Source organism: Columba livia, chromosome 4, assembly GCF_036013475.1.
Source record: "Columba livia isolate bColLiv1 breed racing homer chromosome 4, bColLiv1.pat.W.v2, whole genome shotgun sequence".
Classification (NCBI taxonomy): Eukaryota; Metazoa; Chordata; class Aves; order Columbiformes; family Columbidae; genus Columba; species Columba livia.
Window position 1 is genome coordinate 55,206,800 of NC_088605.1, and position 21,612 is coordinate 55,228,411.

At 44.0% G+C, this 21,612-nt stretch overlaps 1 protein-coding gene across 1 annotated transcript in view; it reads left to right on the top strand.

Moving 5' to 3' along the window:
• The first annotated feature begins 8,533 nt into the window (after window positions 1-8,533).
• CDS1 (CDP-diacylglycerol synthase 1) overlaps window positions 8,534-21,612 on the top strand; it is a 113,314-nt gene continuing 100,235 nt past the window's right edge. Inside the window, exon 1 of the mRNA XM_065061869.1 lies at window positions 8,534-8,779. The gene's annotated coding sequence lies outside the window, so the exon portion shown is untranslated. The remainder of the gene's footprint in view (window positions 8,780-21,612) is intronic.

The window sequence follows — 21,612 nt, forward strand, 5'->3', positions numbered from 1 at the left end:
AGAAATCTTATGGGAGAACTGCATCAGTGACAACTGCCACTCCAGCCTCTCGGTTGCTTTTCTGAGATCCCTTCTAGAAGTTACACTGAGGTCCGCTATGAATTGTGACCATCCTTTTTGGTCTGCACTTGGGTGTAGCTTAGTGGAGACTAAGTTTTATTCTGCCTTTAGTGTCCATTTGGACACAAGTCTAAATCATTGAGTGGCAGAAGTAGGGCCACCTCTGTGAAAACAGAAGAATGCTTGCCTGATGGCAGAGAATTTGGCCCAGCGTTCCCTATAGCGAAATCATTGCTTTCCTTGCAAAACACTGTGAAGCTAACAGGAGTAAATTACATGTCTGTTTAGACATAAGAAAACAGAAAGCAGAAACCTCTCTGTTTTGTTCTTGACTTCTTTTTTTTTCTTCCAGGAGGGAACATATTCATTTGTTGTGGGTGGGTTGTTTTGTGAATTGACAGACCCATTCGATGCTCTCCTGTGCCCTCCCAGCCTCCATTTGCTGAGCACTGGGAAGGTTTCTCATGGTTTTATTTCCTGCCTGTCAGAGCAGCCAGTAAACCTTGGGGAAAGGGCTCGTCCTTTCCAGAATACAAAGTAAGTCCAAGCAGGGTCAGGCGACTTCTCGCCTCTCCTTCTGGGGGGAGCCAATTCCCCATTTCCTTTCTTTTGGCTCGCTGCTGTCACTTGCATTCACACTGGGCACCACCTTCCCATGCTAATAACCCAATGGCAATCAATAGAGCTGTTCATGGAAGGCAGAGAAAGGAGAAGGATACGCTCACCCCCGTCTCGCTTTATGCCACGGTGCTTGACAGGCGAATTGGTGAGCAGTCCCGAGCTTCCCATGAAGGGACACCAGGCACCGGGCAGCTCTCCACATGGAGCCAGGGTGAACTCCTTTCTGCCTGGCCAAAACTTATCCTTCTCCAAGAGCCTGTATCTCTTGGTCTGGTTTATACGGGGAGTAATTCCACCAAGGATGCCCTCCTGCCATTGTCCTCAGATGGAGGAGAGAACCATGTGTAAAGATTTTGTAGACCTTGTGATCCTAATCCTCTGCCTTGGAAGTCAAACAGCAATGAGGTGCAAGGTGTGATGGCAGGAAGATTAGGCCCCATGAGTCTCTTGTCTGAAACTGCTGGTCTTGAGGTAAAACCTTGGTGGCTTTGAAAACCCAACAAGAACCTGAAAATCTTGGGCCTTCACTCCCGAGGGAGAGGAGAGGAGAGGAGGAGGAGGAGAGGAGGAGGAGAGGGAGAGGAGGACCCTCTCTCAACACACTCAGAAGACCTGGCTTTGTGATTCTCACAACTTCTCTGAAAAGTTTGCCACAGAGCACACGATCCCAGCAGCAACCTGTGGTCCTTACCACAGGCTCACAATTTCTTCTGTGATACCCAGGTTTTATTTATGTTTAAAATCGACATTGACCGAAAGTGAGAGACACGGGAGAGAGCAGGAGGGCAAGAGACAGCTTTGTGAGCGTGTGTGTGGTGTGTGCATGCGTGCGTGTGTTAAACAATTTCATGGACATCTGTCATGCACAGTTAACTTTGCATTGCTGCATTTTAAGTTGTAGGCCCAGGCTTGGCCGTCAGTGATAAAGTAGCTGGCAGTTTTCAAAAAGCCTCTGGATAACAGAGCATGAATCATAAAACACACTACTGTGTAGCAATATCCAAGTTCATTCAATGCAATGAAACCATGCAGAGGACCTTTATTCCCAGCTAATTATGTGGAAACGCCTAAGACAATAAAGCATCTGGTGGTCTTTCTTCCCCATTTCAATTTTTCTCAATATTGTGACAGGGGAAAGCATTGTGCTTTTCCCAGGGTAGTTGCTGTGAAGAGGAGTAAAAGCAAGGGTCAGGGAAGAGCAAATAGATGAATTTATAACTTTCTTTTTATTTATTCCTTTCCCATTGTTTCTCTGGAGACTCTTCCTTCAGGGCTGTATTTTCAAATCGCTATTCTCAGTACCCTCTGCCTGAATACTTTTTTTTTTTTTTTTTAATACCACCCAAACTGCCAGGCCCCTCTGTGTTCTCTACTTCGTTTTTTTTCCCCTGTTCACTTCTGCAGATGTATCCAAGAGTTGAAATCCAAGTCTGTGGTCTCCACTCACACCCTAGGTATTAAAAAAAGGAAAAAAAAAAAAAAAAAGTGGAAGCCTAGAAATAAATTGTGTTTAACTGAACAGGGAGAGAAAGGGTTTGATTTGGAGAGAGTTTCCAGTTGGTTGTGGGGTTTTCTTGTAACAGATGCTCCACAACTCTGTCAGGATCATTTTCTGTATATGAAATCTGGATAAGTTTGCTAATTCAACAGTGAACACTCAGCAAACTTAAAATAACCTCATAGCAAATGATTTCTGCTTCACAGATTATTTCTAGGCCATCGAATGACAATACCCTTTAAACTGTTTCTCCCTTGGCTCTCAGGCTACAGTTCTCATAAGTGAATATTCAAAAAAAACTCTCCTAATTCTTTATTTCAGAACAAAGCACACGAGCTTGATTTTCACTGGAACACCCTCCTTGATCAGACTATAGAATATTTTTTTTCTTTTCTGACCTAACACTGTGGGGACAAAAGGGAACAGATGAACCAGGTTCAGAGAGTGCTAAGCAGTGGAACGGGGTGGGGGGGGGGTGGTAGATTTTGAGAAAAGAATAAAAGAATGATTTTGCTAGTTGATAACGAGGTATCTGGCTAAAAGTAATACCTTTAAATTGTTAAAATAAGCTTTGTTTGGTTTGAATGGTGCTAATTACTGTCCTCCTGCGAGAAAAGCTGTGGGAAGAGTCTGATTTGGATCTTTGCTTTGCTAAGAGTTCACCTGCCTTGGCCAGATATGGTTGGGCTCCTGGAGCTGCCTACATACGGAGTGTCCAGTCTGAAATGCTTAGTAAATGCTAACAAGGAGATGCTCCAGGAAGCAGCTCGTCCCATACCAAGATGAGTGCTTAAAACAGGTGAAAAGTGAAGAAGCTCAGCTTAGACTCACCTCTTTTCTTTTTTGCATTGCAGTATTGTGGAGAAACGACAATCCAGCGTTAAACAAATGTAAAGGAAAGAAATAATAAAATCTGAAGGAGAGAAAGGTAAACTGTTTCCCAATTTGCTTAATAGTTTGGATGTCTCCTCAAGAGTAAATGTTTCACCTGCTTTTCAACTGTATCCTCTCTTTTGGGGATTCTCAGCTGCCACCGTGGTGTTTGAAGACTGTGCAACAATCAGTTTAGCCTCAAAATACACACAGAAGTATTTTTCATCCTTGTGCTTTAAGTAGTTGCAATTTGTACAGCACAGAACAGGGCTCAGATTCGCCGTGAAGAAATCAACATGAGGGAAGAAGTCACGCTGACAGACGCCAAAGGTACCATGAAATGCAGACATGAGAATATTTGGACGAGGAAGATTTGTACCATGGATTTAGGGGAAGCAGAAATGGAAGTGTTGAAGAGGAACTCACGGAAGACCAAGTGTATGGCAATGTGCGGAGTAAGTAGGAAGAAGCAAAAAGGAGTAAGAGGAAGTTTATCTGATGGGGGCAGCTCCAGGCTGAATTTCAGTCACCACCACAGTAAGGAAAAATTCCCATGGTGGGACTGTATTCTTAACTCCTGAAAGGACCTGACTACATCAAAACTCATACCTCTGGGATGTATTTTAAGCAGTATCTAAATTTTAAATAGGAACCTTGAGTCAGGTAGGGGCTGCAGTGAAGCTAGAATTGCCAATTAATTGAACGCTGCACTGAAATTTCTACCACTGATCCTCTGCATTAAGTGTAGGTCAAATCACTCTGTCCTTTCCTACTTTTTAGATTCCCAGTCAACAAAATAAAAATTATGGCCCCAGCTTTGGCATCTAACAGTGAATGTTATAATTAATTTGCTTCTAATATTTCAGTTGCTTTGTTCAGTGAAAGAGGTTGTGATTGACAAAGAAGTAGTCCTGTTTTTAGCCTGACTCTCCTTCACACATAGCACCCACCTGAAACATGACTTGAAACATGAAACAGGGAGAAATATAAAAAATAAGAGGGGGCAACGGAAACAAAAAGCAGAAGTGGGAGAAAATATGCAGGAATAATCATGTGAAATCCAGCTCTGCAGGCAAATCAGGCTTCTTCCCCTTGGGAATCCATGTAAACATCAACCATGTCATCCGCTCCCCTTAGCTCTTCAGAGTGACACTAGTGGACTCTCGATAAGGCCACAGATCCATATGACATCTGTCTTATTTTTTAGTGTGGGCAAGCACAGAAATAACATTCCATAGTTTACCAAAAGGCAAAAATCTAATACACTGTCTTCAACTAAGTATTCAGTATTACCTTTCACTGTAAGGTTTACAGGCACTTGTAGATGTGATGAATGTTTTACAGCCTTAAGTGCGTGTAAAGCTGTACAAACCATCATTTAGAATTGTCTGGGAACAGAAGGATGGAAGGATGGGGAAAAAAAAAAGAGGTGAATTTGTTGAGAGCTGAGGACATACAGGTGAAAATGGAAAATAAGGGAAAGGACAATAGCTACCTACCCAAATATTCAATTTTAAATTGGTATGGTAATGTCCTGGAATTTCTACAATTTCACAGCTGGCTGCAGCATGGTGAATGTGTGTATCTGAAAAGGACACATTTCCCAGTTGTGCTGTGGAAAACTATTCACAAATATCTATGTTACATTATAGGAAATCCAGCATTTCAGAAGTGTGCAACAGATGCGTGCTCAGAAATGCATGCTCTGACGTGCTAGAATTAAGGAATAGCATATCAGGAGTCTGTGACTGCAAGAGAGAATTGTGCGTTGAAAAATGCAGGTGCACCAGGTTCTGTGTGGTTTCAGCAGCACGCCGAGTGGAAGTGCATTTCTGCTAACAAACCCCTGACAGCCTCCCTTGAGAACCGTCTCTGAAATGTGTTTCTGCTTCTGCCCTTATCCTCCCACCACCCTCCTGAACCCTTAAAGGGTTCAATTCTTTCATCCTCTCTGTCTCGCAATCCACATCCTACCCAGTGAGCAATCACTATTTGTTACTGTATAATTTTTTTTGTCACACAGATTGTGATCCTAATTACTGTCCTTGCCTGGGAGACTCAGGTGTAAGAATCAGTTTGTTTGCTGGAGTTGTCTTCAGGTGATGGTTTCACTGCAATGTATTTACAAGGCTTTTAGAAGCTGCACCAAAGGGAAATGAAGACTCCCCAAGCCTGAGCCAAATGACATTATCTTCTTTCAGTGGGCAGAAGAAGGCAGGTTAGTCTTAATTACTTATGACTGAATGAGTAGAATATCTCTCTAGTGATTATACACATCTCATTTCCACAGACAACCCAGTGACAGGCAGTGTCATGTGGAGTCTCATTTACAGTTACACAGCGCTACTTACACCATGTTATGTGGCAAAGATTCCCATTAAACACTGGGCAAATAAATGGCAGAGGATTGTAGGAAACCTGATGAACCATCTGCACCTTTCCACAGAAAACAGGCTGAGATTTCCTCTAGATGAGAAGGTCCACTGGCTTCAAAGAACTGATTCATGTCCAACTCAGAAGACAAAAAGTCTTCTGTAAATTGAGTGGGGGAAAAAAAGGAAAGGGCAACCGAGAGTCCAAGAATTTAGATATTGACCATCATTTCCAAGTATACAGTATTAAGATGCTGAAAAGTCAGATTCCTTTAATGCGTGCCAAGCTCTGACCTTTGCTGCTATTTTGCTTCCAGCCTCCATGCTAGAGTTCTTTACAGAGCTGGTTTAGGTGTCAGTAAAATGTCGTAGATGCTACCAGTGCACTTTCCATCTACCTCCTGACTGAGAAACACTTGAATTATGCCTGATGTTATGAAGTCTACAAACATTCCGTTTTATTGATCACTTTGATTTTGGCACTGTGCACAGCCTGAGTAGCCTTTTGGTAATCTGCAGAAAGTCACCCTGTTCTGGAGGATTCTGAAACAGAACCATCAAATTACTGAAACTGTGTTTCAAATATTTTGTTAAGGTCAGGTCACAAGTTAGATTTGTAGGAAGGTTTTCAGATGTGCAAGGTTTACAAAGGCACTACTGGAAGCCAGCAGCTCTTGTGGTCTTACAGACAATGGGGAATGGGCATTTTAAAGGGAAAGTATTTTTCAAGTAACTTTCCCTAACTGATGGGTTTGGGTGACTTACATCCCTAGGTCTTCCATAATTTTGCCAAAAAGAAACTAAGGCACCTGAAGTGTCTTGTGTGTGGTCCTCTGGTAGGTAAGTGTGGTTTGGTAACAAGTAAGGTTAAACTGAGATAAACTGGACATAGTGTTCTTGAGACAGAGCAAATAGAACTATAAGAGGGTGTTAGGCCTTCAGAAAGCTTCTGGTCTGCTGGAAGGCACTCTTATGTTAGCATAACATTCAGATGCTTCGTAAATACTATGTGGAAAATAGCACCCAGAATTATTTGTATGTATTATTTCTGTATGTATGTATTATTTGTATTGTATTATTTGTATATGTATGAAGTTATTTGATGGAGATTTCTTTTGACTTTTTTTTTTAAGCCTACAAAATCCTGATATCTCCTTCTTCATTTTGGGGGGACTTCTGTTGAGGTTTCTATGCAAAACTAGCACAGCTGTAGGAATTTTGAAGGAAACTTGCTATCATTTCAGCAGACAGGCTGCTGGCATGGATGAATTAGCACAGCTGCCATCTATGACATGATCTCATTCACATGGCCATCAAAAAAGAACAGTTTCAGTTTGTTAACATATTACATGAACAAGTGACTAGAAAGGTATAATGATGTTTTAAACAGTGAACAGTTTCCCAGATCTTGACATTTTATAAAGCAATTCATTGTTTTCATTTTTGCTTTTTATACTCTTGCTCTGTGCTAACTTGCTTGATTCTACCTTAATTGGTTTGTTTTTATCCAGGCTTCAATAACTCTGCTGGATGCTACTCTTCTGTTTAGAAATGGTATTCCATACTACGTCAACCCTGCGATCCTGCTGTTCATGTGCTACTTGTGAGTGGGGATACAAACATGCTTTCAATCCAGCCTTTTATTTACAAGGAAACTGGGCCAAATTCCTCTGCTGTGAACTGAAAAAAAAAAAAAAATAAAAAATCCCTTTAAACTGTTTGGGAAAAAAAAAAGGCGTGAAAAAAGGTTTCATGTTTTTTACATTGCTGCACCTTTTGTTCACAGTTTTGGAAAAAAGCAATCCACGTGCCACGAAATCAAAGCAAGGACGAAAAAGAAGACAGTCTAATATCTTCATTTTTCAGCAATAAGAAATCTCCATCCTCATCCACAGGCAACACATTGGATGCACAGATGGATGGCGGTGTGGCCCAACAACATGGTCCTTTGTAAAGCAAAGACTCTGCCAACTCCTGGGCCAAAAATCCCCCACAGGGTACCCTGTGAGGCAAATTTCCCATGGCAAGCAGGAAGAACACAGGCAACAAAGACCTTGGCAGGGCCGGGTATGAGCTGCTCTGTGTGGCTCTTCCAGGGTTGCTCAGTTGGCCAGGACGGTGCCAGAAAGGACAAGCGATGCCACGCAGATCTGTGCTGCTGGATGCTGGCAGATCCAAAGCACTCACCTGTGCAGTACAAACAGCAGCCTCTCTCTGGGTCACAGAATAACAGTGACACTTAATGGCAGCGATGTTTAGCCCTGCTTTTCATCCCAGCTGTGAGAAACAAGGAGGTGAGGTGAGTAGCTGCTGTGCGCTGCTCTGGTTGCTCCAGAGGACGGACAGAAGCATTTTTAACATGGTGACTGAGGAGCGTTCATTTGAAGTGCTGCCAAGCAAGGCAGCCCAAACCCAGGTACTCCCTTCCAGTACCCACAGAGGGATGACAGCTCGAAGTAGTGAAGCAGAGCCACCACAAGAAAGAAGGCAACTGCAGCACCAGGTCTGTGTTTCATTCATATTATCCACATCCAGTGTGTCCATGTCACGTGTCCTCTAGTTCTTATAACAGTTCAGCAAGAAGGGGGGAATCAGAATTTAGCCAAGTACTTTTGCTTTGTCTTATTACCTGGGGTGAGCCCTCTTATATTAGTAATGCAGCAGAAACAACACCAACATCAACGAAACAGGAGAGGATTTGAATGACCCTTGCCCTGGAGCTGTGCTTATAATAAACTCCTGGAAACAAAAACAAATTCTTCCATTCCAATTTACAAACGTAACACCAGAATCACACTAACCAAACCTTGATCTACTGAGGAAGTGTTTAAACATGAGGTCTCGTCTGGACCGCATCATCCAAGTTTGGAAACTTGGATATCCCCAGCCAATGTAAGCAAGATGCTCCTGTGCTGCAACACCTCCTTGAAGTAAGTTCACAAAAACTTTGGGGTTTGCCTGTTCTCCTGGAAAAATCCCCTGGCCCCTCCCCGCACTGTCTCTTCCACAGAAGTGCTACCCTGGTCTGTAAGTGAAATTTGAGACAGCAAAAATAGCGTTGGCATCCTGAGAAGGGCCAGACAAACCCCCACCCCAGCTGGCATGCACTGCTTCACAGTTAGCAGTACCCAGCCAACCCCGCTGCACCACGGGATGTAGGCACAAGCTGCAGCTGTACCTTGTGCTGGGGGATCAGTCCCTCTCTCCTCTGGTAGCAGCTGATGATTGTTGCAGTCCCACCAGCTCATCACAGGCACACCTGGCCCACCTGGCATGCCCTGCGTGAGGAGGCTTGGCTGCGGCAGGTCCTGGAGGTTATTTCAGCAGTGATCCAGGAGCAGGAAGGGTGTGGCTGGTAAGGTGAAGGGGACTGATCTGCTTGCAAAAAGACTTCGGTAAGATATAGCTCTGCAGGGAGAGATGTGTTTGCACCCAGGCTTCTTTTTTTTTTTCCTCAGCAAGACAACAAACAGTGAGTAAGGGCAGTGGGTGAGGAGGAGGGTGCTGAGTCCAGGTGACAGAGGTGCCTGAACACCATGTTGGCACGGACTCACTTTGATATGGCTGATGTGCAAGTGTGGTATGTTTAAGTGCACGCTGTGTTGCTCCCAAGTCATTTTGAACACAGTTGGGTTTGTTTTGCATTTTTGGGCTGTTCTTTTCACTCTGGGCAGTGCAGCCTCATTTCTATTGTTTCTGTTTCTGGGTGAGAACTGGTGTTGCTGCACATTGAGGATTTGGGGAGAAGGCAGGTGGAACAAACCCTAGATGTGTGACCCTAATCCTGTATCCCAGCAGACAGGATTTGGTCTGGGTACCCTGTGAGGTCTCTGGGGCTGTCCAGTGTTTTGCTGTGGCTGCTGCATTGCTCCCACTTCAGCCAAGGAGATAATCTAAAGCGAAACATCAAAGCCTTGTTTGTAGTGGGAGGGGAGAGGACTGCATGCTGGAGAAAAAAGCATTGGGGGGGGTGTAATTCAGTGGGAAAGTTCTTGGCGGTAGCCTGTAACACTAATATATTTGCTTGCGTTGCTATTACAGCTAAAATGTGGCTCCCCAAAGTATCTCAGCTGACATAACAGTCTTTGTGTAACTGCGATACATTGCTCTCGTGTTTCTCTCATGTCTTCATTCTTTGCTGCTTAACCTCTTCACCCTCACCCTCATCCTCGCCTTCTTCAGGCTCATCTCCTGCTGCTTTGCTGCTAGAAATCACTCTGCTCTCACTCTGTCAGCTACTTACTTATTTCTAAATCACTTCCTTTCTTCTACTTTTCAGATTCCTCCACTTGCACAGTAATATATCTGCCTGTGTGTGCTCTTTTGTTACATTTTCTCTTTGGCTGATTCTTTGACAATATTTTGGTCAGAGGTTTGGGGATTATTTTATGGCATATTCTGTGTTATCTGCTATAACAGTTTTTGCATGGGTCTTCGCTGTTGTATAAGTGTTATCTTTGCTGCTCTTGTCCTTGGTCACATTTCATGATGTTGATACAGCTCACAAAGAACAGCTCTCGATTTGAAGAAAATTTTCATATAAGCCTTCTCTATGAAACTATTTTATATTAAACTGCTTCATGTTTTCTTTTAAGGAGATATTTAAGTATTTAATTCTTGATGGCCTGCCACTCATCACAGAGGCTGCTCTTGATTCCCATTTTCTTAGAAGCTGTTTCTGCAATGCCAGTCCTGTGCTTGCTCTGGCATGGAGAGCACGGGTGGCAAGGACACCAGGAGAGACGGGGCTAGTTGACATGGCACTTTCTGCTAATGTTGTGAGGTTTAGGAGGATTACATCTCTGCTGTCTCCTCTTTTAGAAACATAAAGAAAAATGCCGTGTGACTTGCCAAGCCTTGCTCCAGAGGTATTTTCTCTGCTCAGTGTGATAATGGAGATGTGACTTGGAGCCCGTGTGTCCTGTTAATGTCTCACGATAGGAAGCTCTTTAGGACATGCTGGCTTGCCTGGAGCAGTGGGAGAAGCGAGGGGGATGTTCCCAGAGCAGGGACTTGGACCTCAGCAAAGTCCCCATGCCCCCGGATTGAGCACCCAGGGTGGAAGTGAGGAATGAGAAGTTGCCAGCTCACTCATTTTTTCATTCCTCCCTTGGTTTGAGAGGATGGTGCTCAGAAGATTTGAGTTTCCTGCCACTCAAGGGTGTAACAGGAGTATAACCGTAGAAAATTGCACACATACATGTATTACATTGATCTTTAAACACTGGAACCTGTCCTCTGTTCCGTTTTCTGAGTGGCATCTGGTTGAGCGGTGCTTTGGTGGCATGTGGGTGCAAGTCAGTGGCTTTGAACAGGCGTGTGTGCAAGCACAGGGATGGCTGGAGAGGGATTTCGGGAAGGTTTCTGCAGGATGGGGCCTGAAGCACAGCTGATCCACAAAACCAGAGCTTCCCATGTCGGGGGGCGCACACCCGGCCATCCCGCTGGACCAGAGGGGTGCTGCCCCCGCTCGCTGCCTGGCCCTGGTCTCTGGGTCTCGGTGTCCGTGTTTTTGGGGGCCTGGCTGGGGCCAAGGAGAGGTGGGAGCGGGGAAGGAAACTGAGAAATGAAATGAAGCACGAAGGCTACACGGAGAGTCTTTTATCAGGTACATCTTCGTTTTTCAAGTGCCTATCATATCACACAAACTGCTCTTGAAGAGCCCTCCATTTACCCTCTCCCCTAATTAAATGTGCACTTCATTAATGTAAATTGGGGGTTTAATGCTCTTGTTGAAATTCTGAAGAAAGTGCTATGGCCTTGCGAAATGCTTAAGCATCATTGCAAATTAGATTAGGGACCAAGAAAGGCAGTAAAATTAGAATGATAATGGTTGATGTGGCTTCCTGACAGGCGTGACTATTCAGGGATCAATGGGATGGAGAACAGTTTCCCTCAGCCTAAAGCGAAAGGCAGGGAAAGACGTCAGCCTACAGATGTGGCTTTTGGAAGCTCTTTCAATTAGTTTAATTTGGTAAATGGTGGGGATTTAGAGGCTCTTAGCCAGTCATACAAGACAAGAATACATTGAAATGTTTTTCGCTTTTTAACATAAAATAGGATTGGCCACATTTGCATTTCTTAACGCCAGGGTGGGGAGGGAGGGGCGGGGGGGATGTGTGTGTTTAACCAACTTGGGGCTTTAAAATGGAAATGCGGGCTGTGGAGCTGGTTTGGGAGCCGCCCCGGCCGCAGCCCTGCGAGCGCTGCCCGGTGCGGGGTGTCGCTAGCAGCCGGGCCCCGCCGCCCCCGGACCACCCGGGAGGCTCCCCCGAAGTACAGCCTGGTGGCGGGAGGGGGGGGCGCGGGAAGCAAAACAGAACACAGAGAGGAGATTGGGGCCTGATCCGGGGCCCGCTAAATGCAACGGAGTGACCCCCTCTCTCTCGGGGGAGCCTGCATCCTAACGATGCGCCTGCTTTTCTCTACCGCTCTCTTCTCCTCACACTTTTTTAATTGCGATCCCTAGCTCTGCGAAGTCCGTAAGGAAAAGGCGGCTGGCATATGCAAATAGCGCTGCTCTTTGTGTCTTTGCCTGAGCCAGAAGTTGGAGTTTGTTTTTTAATCCCCTTGCTGGATAGGTAATTGTAGTTAATGATGTGGAAAACAAGTTCAACAGATACGAAGTGGCGCTGGGACTTGGCTGAGTTTGTGCGAAGAGGAGGTAAGAGGAGGGAACTCCAGACGGAGGATTTCTTTACTATAAATGTGCAAATAAAAAAAGAACAGGAACGTAAGCTTTTATGGAAAGCAAATGCCTCAGAAACAAATCGGTTCCTGCAAAGAGGTGCAGTGGTGCGTAGGGTGACCCTGAGAGTGCTGACTGCATGCAGCAGCCTTCTTGAAGTAGGAAGGACCCGACCTGCAACGCTGAGCTTTCTCTGGGAGTCTGGCCAGTTAACTGATCTCAAATAATATCCCCTAATCCTCTCTTGACACAAAATAATTCACGTACTGTGAAGACGTTTGCCAGCGGGAGAGACTCTGCTCACCAGGAGTGAGCTGTTTGGGATCAGTAGGGTTTGGCTTGGAGGTGCTGCAGGCTGGTATCAGGCAGTTCCTACATAGGGTCGTTCTTGCCCACAGGAGGACTAGCAGAGCAGCACTGTAAATGGGGTGGCTTTTGTTATGGCTTCTGGGACTTGCTCAGCCTCAGGAAAGCATCCCTGTTTCACCTTGACAGTTCATAAGTTAGTTTTCAGGTTTTGACTGAACCCTTGCTGATGGGCCTGCCTCTGTCCCTTTTCAGTTAGTATTGCAGAAATGCAGTACAGGACAGCAAGAACTCTGGCTGCCCCACACCCCGGTGCCAGGTTAGAGCATGACATGTTCAGTGGTAACTTCTTCTCTACTTCAGCTCCAATAGTGTAACGTGTAACTTCGCTCAGTGCTGGAGAGCTTGCCTTAAGTAACCTGTTAAATGACTGGATTTCTCTCACTGCACCTCTAAAAAGCAGTTCCAGCCAACTGTCCTGGTAGGGTGAGGCCTGGGACTGGAGCAACCAATTTCATACAGCTCAGGATATAGGTGCTCTGTCAGCAGAAGGAAGGGAAGCTCCTGTGGAGCCTGCCAGGCCACTGCCTTGCACAAGGTATTGCTACTGGTCTTTCAATTTCATTAGCACTAAATTCACCTTTGTAAAAATTTAATTTTTGAAAACTGCTCGACTTGGCAAGGGCACCAGCTGAAAGATCAAGTTACTGTTTGTAAATGCCAGACATGAATTAGTTTAGCTGTGCACTCTTCCTGACTTTATGAAAACATCCCAAATATTGACTTTTTTCTTTCTTCAATAAAACCTCTTTTCCTTTGCTGAGTGAGGCATCTGCTACAGTGAGCTGGTGTTTTGAATCACCCTGAAGCTCTTTCAGCATGCTGCCCACTTGGAAGTGCGGACATGAAGTTGTTAGGTCCCTGCTGCTGCCTGGAGAGTTAGGTGAGATCATTTAATAGCTGCTTTTGGGAGCTGAGTATTTCCAGTATAGCTAGGGCACCTCTGCAAAAGTGAGAGCTGTGTTACCTTCTGAATAGAGAGAGGGTGGTATCATCATTTTTGAAAGAAAACTGGGAATCAGGTCTTACTGCCAGTTACCCTATAATTTTTTTCTTTGGAAGTGGAGAATGGACAGTTGTGCCTTGTTAACCTTAAATGGGAAAAATAAAAAGTGGTTAAAAGAGCAAGGTGTTTCACTTTAAAAAGAAAATGACAAGGAAGGCAAATGAACTTCTTGAAAGTCAGAGCTGGGAAGTATCTGAGTATGCTTTTTCTGTATACCAGTTCATGTCTCAAAAGCCACAGCTACAGAGCCAGAAAGAAGTCCAACAAGCCAAACAAGAACAAAATAGGTGAAGGTAAAAGGGCAACCAGTAGGCAGAGCATATGGAAGAATAACAGTGAAGTGGAAAGGGGCTAGTTATCCTCAGGTCTTCTTTAGGCCAAAATTGGCAAGTAATTTGCTCTTGTAGGTCTCCCCTTTGGACAGCCAGCTCTGGGAAGCAGAGGTGCTCCCTGCTGTAAGGGGATGATTAGGTGTGGCCCTGCAGATCACTCTCACTTATTCAGCTGTTAAAGCAGCTTAAACCCTTATAAGAACATTAACATTTGGGTGCCAATACCAGCTTGACCTTTATTCATAAAGTGCAAAGAGTTGGAAGTAGAACAGATTGGTTGCCAGTGATTGCCTTTTATGTGCAGTTTAGAGGCTTTGATTTCTCTCCCCTTTCTTCCTTTAATCTGACATCACTGGCCTGAATATGTTTGTGCTCTAAGTAAACAGGGCCAGTGCAGGCCTTCCTTTTTGAAGAACTGTGCGTGTGAGAGTGAAGTGGGGGTGAGATGACCTTAAAAAAAAGTTTGCTTTTGGAATTAGAGGGCTTAAGAATAAATGGGAGACACCAGGGCTGAATGGAGCTGTGCACAGATCTTGGAGCTGAGCTCCACATCAGTCCTTAGGAACCCCAGCTATTGATTCCAAATAGCTGTGTACATGGGGAATGAGAATATCGGGATTTATATTGACTCTCCTGGACTCTTTACTTCATGACATGCACAAAAGACAAACTCTGAATGAAGCATAACAAAGGTGAAGTGTCCAAAATAGCATCCCATCGCCCTGTCTGACGGCCATCTGGGAGTCTCTTGTGTTGTTGCGTTAACTCTGAGGTGGAACACCCAAGAGTGGGTATGGTCTTCTTATGTCTGGGGGTGTAGTTACACTTGTGGTCTGTGACTTTCTGTTCTTTACCCATTCTGCATAGCGATAGAGTCAAATCGTGGCCAGCTCTTTTCCAGAAGCATGGAGGAAGTCTGAGAGGATGAGGATCATTGGAGAATAGAGGGAAAACTGTCCAATATCTCACTACAACAAAGGCATTATTTATTGGCTGACACTGTCAAAGCCATGATGTGATTGAGGAATGTCAGTCCCAATTCATGGAGGTATCAGCCTCCTAATATCTTTGGTAAAGGTAGACCTTAGGGCCTACAGGTTACAGCACTTAGCTCTTTGTCACTCCTTTTAAGTCTTTAATAGTACTTAAAATATTTTTGTGTGTGTTTTTGTTTATAGGATATTTGTTTTCTGTAGATCTTGCAGCCTTTTGTCCAAGTGTGCCTAGTCAGGACAGCATTTTTCCAACCATTCTGTTTCTGCATAATAAATGATATAGCATACAGAATTGCATTGGGGAAAAAAAACAAACACCACCACCACACACTAGACACTGAAGGTCATCCAACTACAACTGCATTGAGCCTGATAACTTGTCTTTGATGGAAACATTTTCTAAATCCAGACAGTTCTTGCATCCTGATGTGAAAACTGCCTTTCTTGTTCTTTTCTTTTTTAAAAAGCAAACCTCTCTTTTTTAACTGCTTTTTACTTTTTCCATTTAGGGTTAACAAGAGCTGGAGGCCACCTTGGCTCCCTGTTTAGCTTGGTGCTGCAGCAGAGCAGTCTTTTCTATTGTACTTTCTCCAACAATGGGGTTAGTCTTGATTGCTCCAGATATTTGTGTGTCTCAGCTGCTGTGTAATTGTCATCAGACTTTATTCCTAATTTAAACCAGGAGTCTTGCTCAGTCCCCTCATCCTGCATATCAGCCCACCCCAAGCCTTTTGACTCTGCAGGATTTCAGCAAAATCACTGCCTTCCCAAAGCATACATTTTACTAAAAGTGCTTTTTTTTGTGCTGACAAAATATATCTATATAGCAAAGAGAAGGCTTGAATAGACATTTCAAGTCTTACCTGTCACAAGCCATTAGTGAAATGGCTTTTAAAAATCCCCTGACAAGTGTAATTGCTGGTTTTGTGTTACAGAGCTTCATGATATTGCCCACAAGAAGAAATTCTTTTACAAAAGCCCCTTCTGTTTAATAAAGTAATTTGTTCCAGTAACAGTGATAATAAAATTGCTGAAATGAAACAGGATTGTTCAATGAGGACCTGAATCCAATTTGCTGTACTACTACGATTACACTTTTATCTCTGTGTTTACTCATTTGTAGAATTGCTACCAGACTTTTTATGTGCAATTAATAGGATTAATGCTTTCCAGGATGGACAAGACAGCACCCAGGAGCATAGCACCTTATTTCATTTGTCAATGACACGTCAGCCTTATGCGAGGCGTTACCTTAGGGTGCAATTCACAGTAACAGACTGGTTTCCTCTCTGTTCTTTGCAACAGGTGGGAAACTATCATGATATTGGGTTTGTTGGTCCAAAGCAAGATGAACTACTAAATCTGCACTGCTGTAAGGTCAGAAGAGTTGCTTCTGGTTTGCTACTAAGAACAGAAGTTTACCTGGTGGGGGCCAGAGGGAAACTGTGCTTTGAGTTGAAAACAACTATGAAACAATTGCTATTTAATGTTTATTTCCTCTTTGCACGTCTGGAAATTACTTATGCTTTTTGGTGGCTCAGAAGTCTTGTATAATAATGCATCCAGCTGTGGTGTCCTTAGTACAGGAAAGGCATAGACCTGTTGGAGAGGGTCCAGAGGAGGCCACAAAAATGATCAGAGGGCTGAAACATCTCTCCTGTGAGGACAGGCTGAGAAAGTTGGGGTTGTTCAGCCTGGAGAAGGGAAGGTTCTGGGGAGACCTTATTGCGGCCTTTCAGTGCCCCATCCCTGGAGACATCTCAGGCCAGGCTGAATGGGGCTCTGAGCAACATGATCTGGGTCAAGATGTCCCTGTTTATGGCAGGGGGATTGGACTAGATGAGTTTTGAAGGTCCCTTCCAATCCAAACCATTCTATTATTCTGTTATAATCCTTGTTTCATGGCAACTGAGGGTTTGCCCATACAGATCCATCTCTACTAAATTTTCTCTGTTGGAAATCCACAGAGAGGAAGATTGAGAAGAACCATAGTGTGCTGATATGCCCCACAGCTTATTACACTCGTGCTTCTTGCATGATCTCTCAAACTTTGGCTAAGGATCTAACCTCCACAGTTAGAAGCTTGCAGGCTAGTTTGCGTGCAAATAGCAAGCCAGTTTCTGTTCCTCTGTTTTCTGGAAATCTTTAGCAAATCCAGAGCTGTGGGGCTGATATCTGAGCTTCTAAAACTGGCAATATTGGGAGCCCAAGTAGAGAAAATGACCAATGACAGAGTGAGCAGAGAAGTGGTAGTTTACTTGCTCCTTAAAGCCTGCCATGGAGATGACATTAGGTGCAGGAGTCAGATGTTCCATCAGTCATGTCAACTCAAGCACAAACGTATTTAGCTCCTAATGAGGGAATGCAGATGTACTCCGGGTAGTTATTAATATTCACTTGCGTCCTAGTGGCACCAGTGCCGTGCTGGCTGCTGCCCACACACACAGCCAACAAGTGCTGCTCCAAAGAGCTGTCAGGGTCAGCAAAAGCATATATAGTCTAAGGATTTGCAATCCTGGAGACAAGCTGAAAGCCCCTCTGACATATTATCAACTCAGGGACACAAGCATATTTCACTAAAAGCTTGACAGATTAACTTGCTAGGTTTGATTAAATGACTAGGTTGGGGGAAGAACTCACCAGCTTATTTTTGGGCACCCCAATTAGGGCAGGATTTTTCAAGGTAGGTTCCAGGCCGTGGAGGGTGGTTTCTACTTTTGCAGTTCACAGCTGGTCGTAACCAAGTGCATTTTTATGTGTTGGGCTGTTTCGAAGAGAAGATAAATACACCTTGCTCTAGTTAGATGCTTCTGCTGTTAGTAAGGGAGCTGGATCTCAGAGTCACAAGCACTGGCACATATTTTATGCTGATTTTAAAAAAATAATGCAGTGATAATTAGACAACTTCTAAACCAGTTATATCTTAACTCATAAACAACAAATGCGGATGGCACAGTAGCGGAAAATGCTAGTAAAGCAGGGAAGTCATTTCCATGGTGCCTATTTTATTGCAAATTTAATCAGATGAACTTTTAGAGTCTAAGTTGCTGATATTAATATTTTTACTTGATGGAGATTTAAGGCCCTTTAAAATCCATGGGAGCCTATAGTTACAGGGATTGCTTGGAATGCCTGGTGATGCTGGGGTTGTATTACAAGGGTGTGCTACAGGAAAATGATATTTTATGTTTAGTTCAAGGGTGAACAAAAATATCAGGAGCAATATTAACCAAATGAGGTTGGGAAAAATTCAGTAAGTCATTAGAGGACAGACAGAGGGTATACAAAGGGAGGGCGAAAATCAGCAAATCATTCTCTCCATTTCAGCTCATAAATATTTTGTTCTCAAAGACATTCCCTTCTCCCCTAACAGCTGCAGGCTGGTCACTCTGGTTCTACTGATATAAATGGATTTTTATCATTTGGCCAACCAGTAAAGCATAAATCTTTTATTTAGATGAGAGTTAGAAAAAGACACTGTGATGTGGTTGATGTAATGTTCTGAAATTGCCAAAAAGTAATGTGTCTGTAAACAGAATGCACCTCAGATGTTACCTTACTCTACTATTAAGAAAAATAATTTCTTCCATGTGCTTCTGAGAGGAGAAAATTCATAGACTTATAAATTTGAGTGTATGTCTGGAGTTGTAAGATTCTTATGTCTTATTCAGTAATTGCTTTTTAATGTAGAGGTAACGTATACATGAGGAAGAGGGAGGCTATATTTAAGGTGCAGAGCTGCAATTCGGAATATCCATATTAAGTTTTCACATTTCTTCTGTTCCTGTGTGACAATGGACAATAATTTCTGGACCTCATTTGTGAAAATGCAAATCCTTCAATGCTAGATGCTTTTTCCCCTCTACTTTTCGTCTGTTGAGAGCATCACTTAGTCTCTTGTGGAGTCTGTGTGTGTCACCAGTGCCAGGTATCCTGAGCTCAGTCGCCAGGCCCTAGGGGATGGGGAGGATTATCCTGCCAGTACAGTAACCTGGCTTTTAATCTGCTAGTTGTGGCTCTGGGTCAGGAGCTGTTCAAGTTCTCTTTCAGTTAAAATATGACCAATATTTACTGGGGTGAGGAACCTCAGTCTGAACCTTTGGGTGACAGGTAGAAGAACTGGGTGTGTTGTTGCTTATGGCAGGGGCTTTGACCTGTAGGCAGGGTATCTGAAGCAAAAACAGAGTTTTCTTGTTGCTTCTGTTGTGTTGGATCTCTGGTGAAGTTCAGAGGTGGCTTGTGGCAGGGGATCACTGTTTGCTGGAGGTGACAACTGTGCCTGCCCGGTCAGGGAGCCCGAGATGGGAAGTCTGTAGGCAGTTTGAGTAACGTCTGCTCCAGTCGCACAGAGTTTTCCCCTGCACAGTCATTAGGTGTGCTGCCTTATGGCAGGTACAGTCCTGGGACGCTTGAGAGTGGACTCGTCAGAGATCTATCTTGGTTGCCAGATTTCTCCATCCACTGTGCTCTTTGGCAGCAGTTATCAAACCTCCCCATCCCACCACCATCAAGGACCCTTTCAGCATCTTGTTAAAATTTTCATGTGGACACAAACATCTACTTTCTCTTCCTAAAACCTCAAATCGCCTTTTCTTCTTGGAGACAAGCTGAGGAGAGTGAGCAGTCACAGCAACCAATGATGGCTTCTGCTCTCTGCCGCCTCCTGTACCCCAAGGATGCTCCTCTGATGTGTAGAACAGTTTTCCAGTGCAGAGAGTAGGTAGCTCTTCTGAACTCCCAGGGATTTTCAGTATCCACAGCATTATGCCATTCTGATCTTTACACAAGAGATCCTTACACAAGGACAAAAGTCCTCACTTCTTGCAAAGAGCATTAGGAACTGATTTAGGAAGCTGATAATAGAATAAATAGTAAAAACTAAACCAGATCTCAGCTGTCAACCTTCTTGACAGTCTTTGTTGGACTGCAGTCAACTACAAACCCTAGAGCAACAGTTTATTCACCATAAACTGTGATGTCTTCTGTACCTTGGCACTTTGTAAGGTGCTTCGACAGGCTGTGTCAATAACTTTCAGTGTCCAAACCAAATAAAATTTCTAATTTATTGGAGCTAACTAGCAATATTTTTCCTTTAGTGTTGTAGCAGTGTCAGTGTTGAGTGTTGATATAATGCTGGTTTATCTGCCAATGTGCCCATATATGATACAGCTTACCAACATTGAAATAAGATGAACTTAGTCTTAACAGGACTGTTGAATTTTTTTATATGTCCTGATCCAGAACTCATCAATGATTTAAAAGAGAGAGGGCTGTGAGGAAGAGAGGTTCTGTGGACTTCGGTGTCCTATTAATACAGCTATCTAAAAGGTTGGGCTGGTTAGTGATACTACTGATACTTCTCTTGTAGTTCCCAGACTGTTGTCCCCTACGCAGACAGCTCAAAACACCCCACAGAACTGACACATTTCTAGCAGTGGAGCAAGACCCAGTAGAAAGGGGACTGGCAGAGGACAGCCACCACCCCTGGGAGGACCACACAAGGCTTGGAGTTTAGACCAGTCTTTATAAATCTTAGTTTCCGTACGTATCACCCTCAGCAGGAGCTTGTACCTTTATGTAGGTGACATAGGTATATAAGAGGTGCTGTTTGTCTATCTAGCCATGGTGTGGATGCTTTTATACTTCAGATAGCTTTCTGCCTGATATTTCTGTACTTATAGAAAGGACTACATGCTAAGTATCCCTGAAGAGAGGGAAATGGGTTTTGTCCCATACTGGACATGGGTGTCAGAGCTGGGAAAGGGCTGTGTGCCAAAAAGCTTCTGCAAAGGGATATCAGGCCCACTCTTGGAAAAAGAATGTGGTTAGGGCCCTAGGCTGGGCACTTGTTGACTGGTTTGTTCTCTCAATGATTGAGGTAAAATAAGATTATGCTGTACCTATTGCAATTTTATCAGGTGTCTGAAGGGTCTAACACACAGCAGGGCTCTGCTGTGCTCAGACCTCTGTTAAAATATGGTTTGGAGGTTTTTCAGGAAATGTATGCCCTTTTGAAATAAGATTGGACAACTTTGAGGTGAGAAACAGAGCTGAGGGGATACATCCCATGTCAGGCAACAGTCAATGGCAGAAGTGTGCCTAGCTGTAAAGTCCCTTGATCCCAGCCCTAGTTTTATACATGTTGCACCACACCTTCTTCATTGTGAATGGGATAAACAGGTATAACACCCCTTTTCAGTGATATTTCTTCTTCACTGGTCTATTGACACGGTCAAAATGGCTTCAAGGTTCTAAAACAGACAGAAGCTTGAAGTGACTGTACCTTTGTACATCAAAACAGAAGGGCTTTGCCTCTGTTAAGCAACCAAGCTTGAGTTGTACACTGAGCTTCAGCAAGCAGAAGCCAAAATCCTAGTATCAGGAGTCCTTCCTGTTGCACCCAAACTGGGTCTTCATGCCTCACACAAAATCTGTATTCCCTTGGAGTGCTTTGAAGAGCAAGGCACTGTGATGCACCCAAAGCCCAGGTATACGAGAGGCATGACCAGGTTATAGTGCTGAGCTACATTAGAGAGCCAGAGCCTGTTGATGAGAATTAAGAGCATTTATTTTTGATATTTTGTTGCCTCCCTTCTTATTCCTCCTAAGCTTTCGGGGTCCCCCCTTGTCCCCCATAAGACCCCCCTCACGGGGCTCCCAGTCCCTTCGGCCAGACATGGCAGGAATGGATGGGCCATGCGCAGCGGGATCAATTGTAAAAAGTGGAATGAGTCATTCTAAATCATGCAGCTGTGGTCGAAGGGAGCTCTTCTAAAAATCATTAAACAATCATGTATTCCT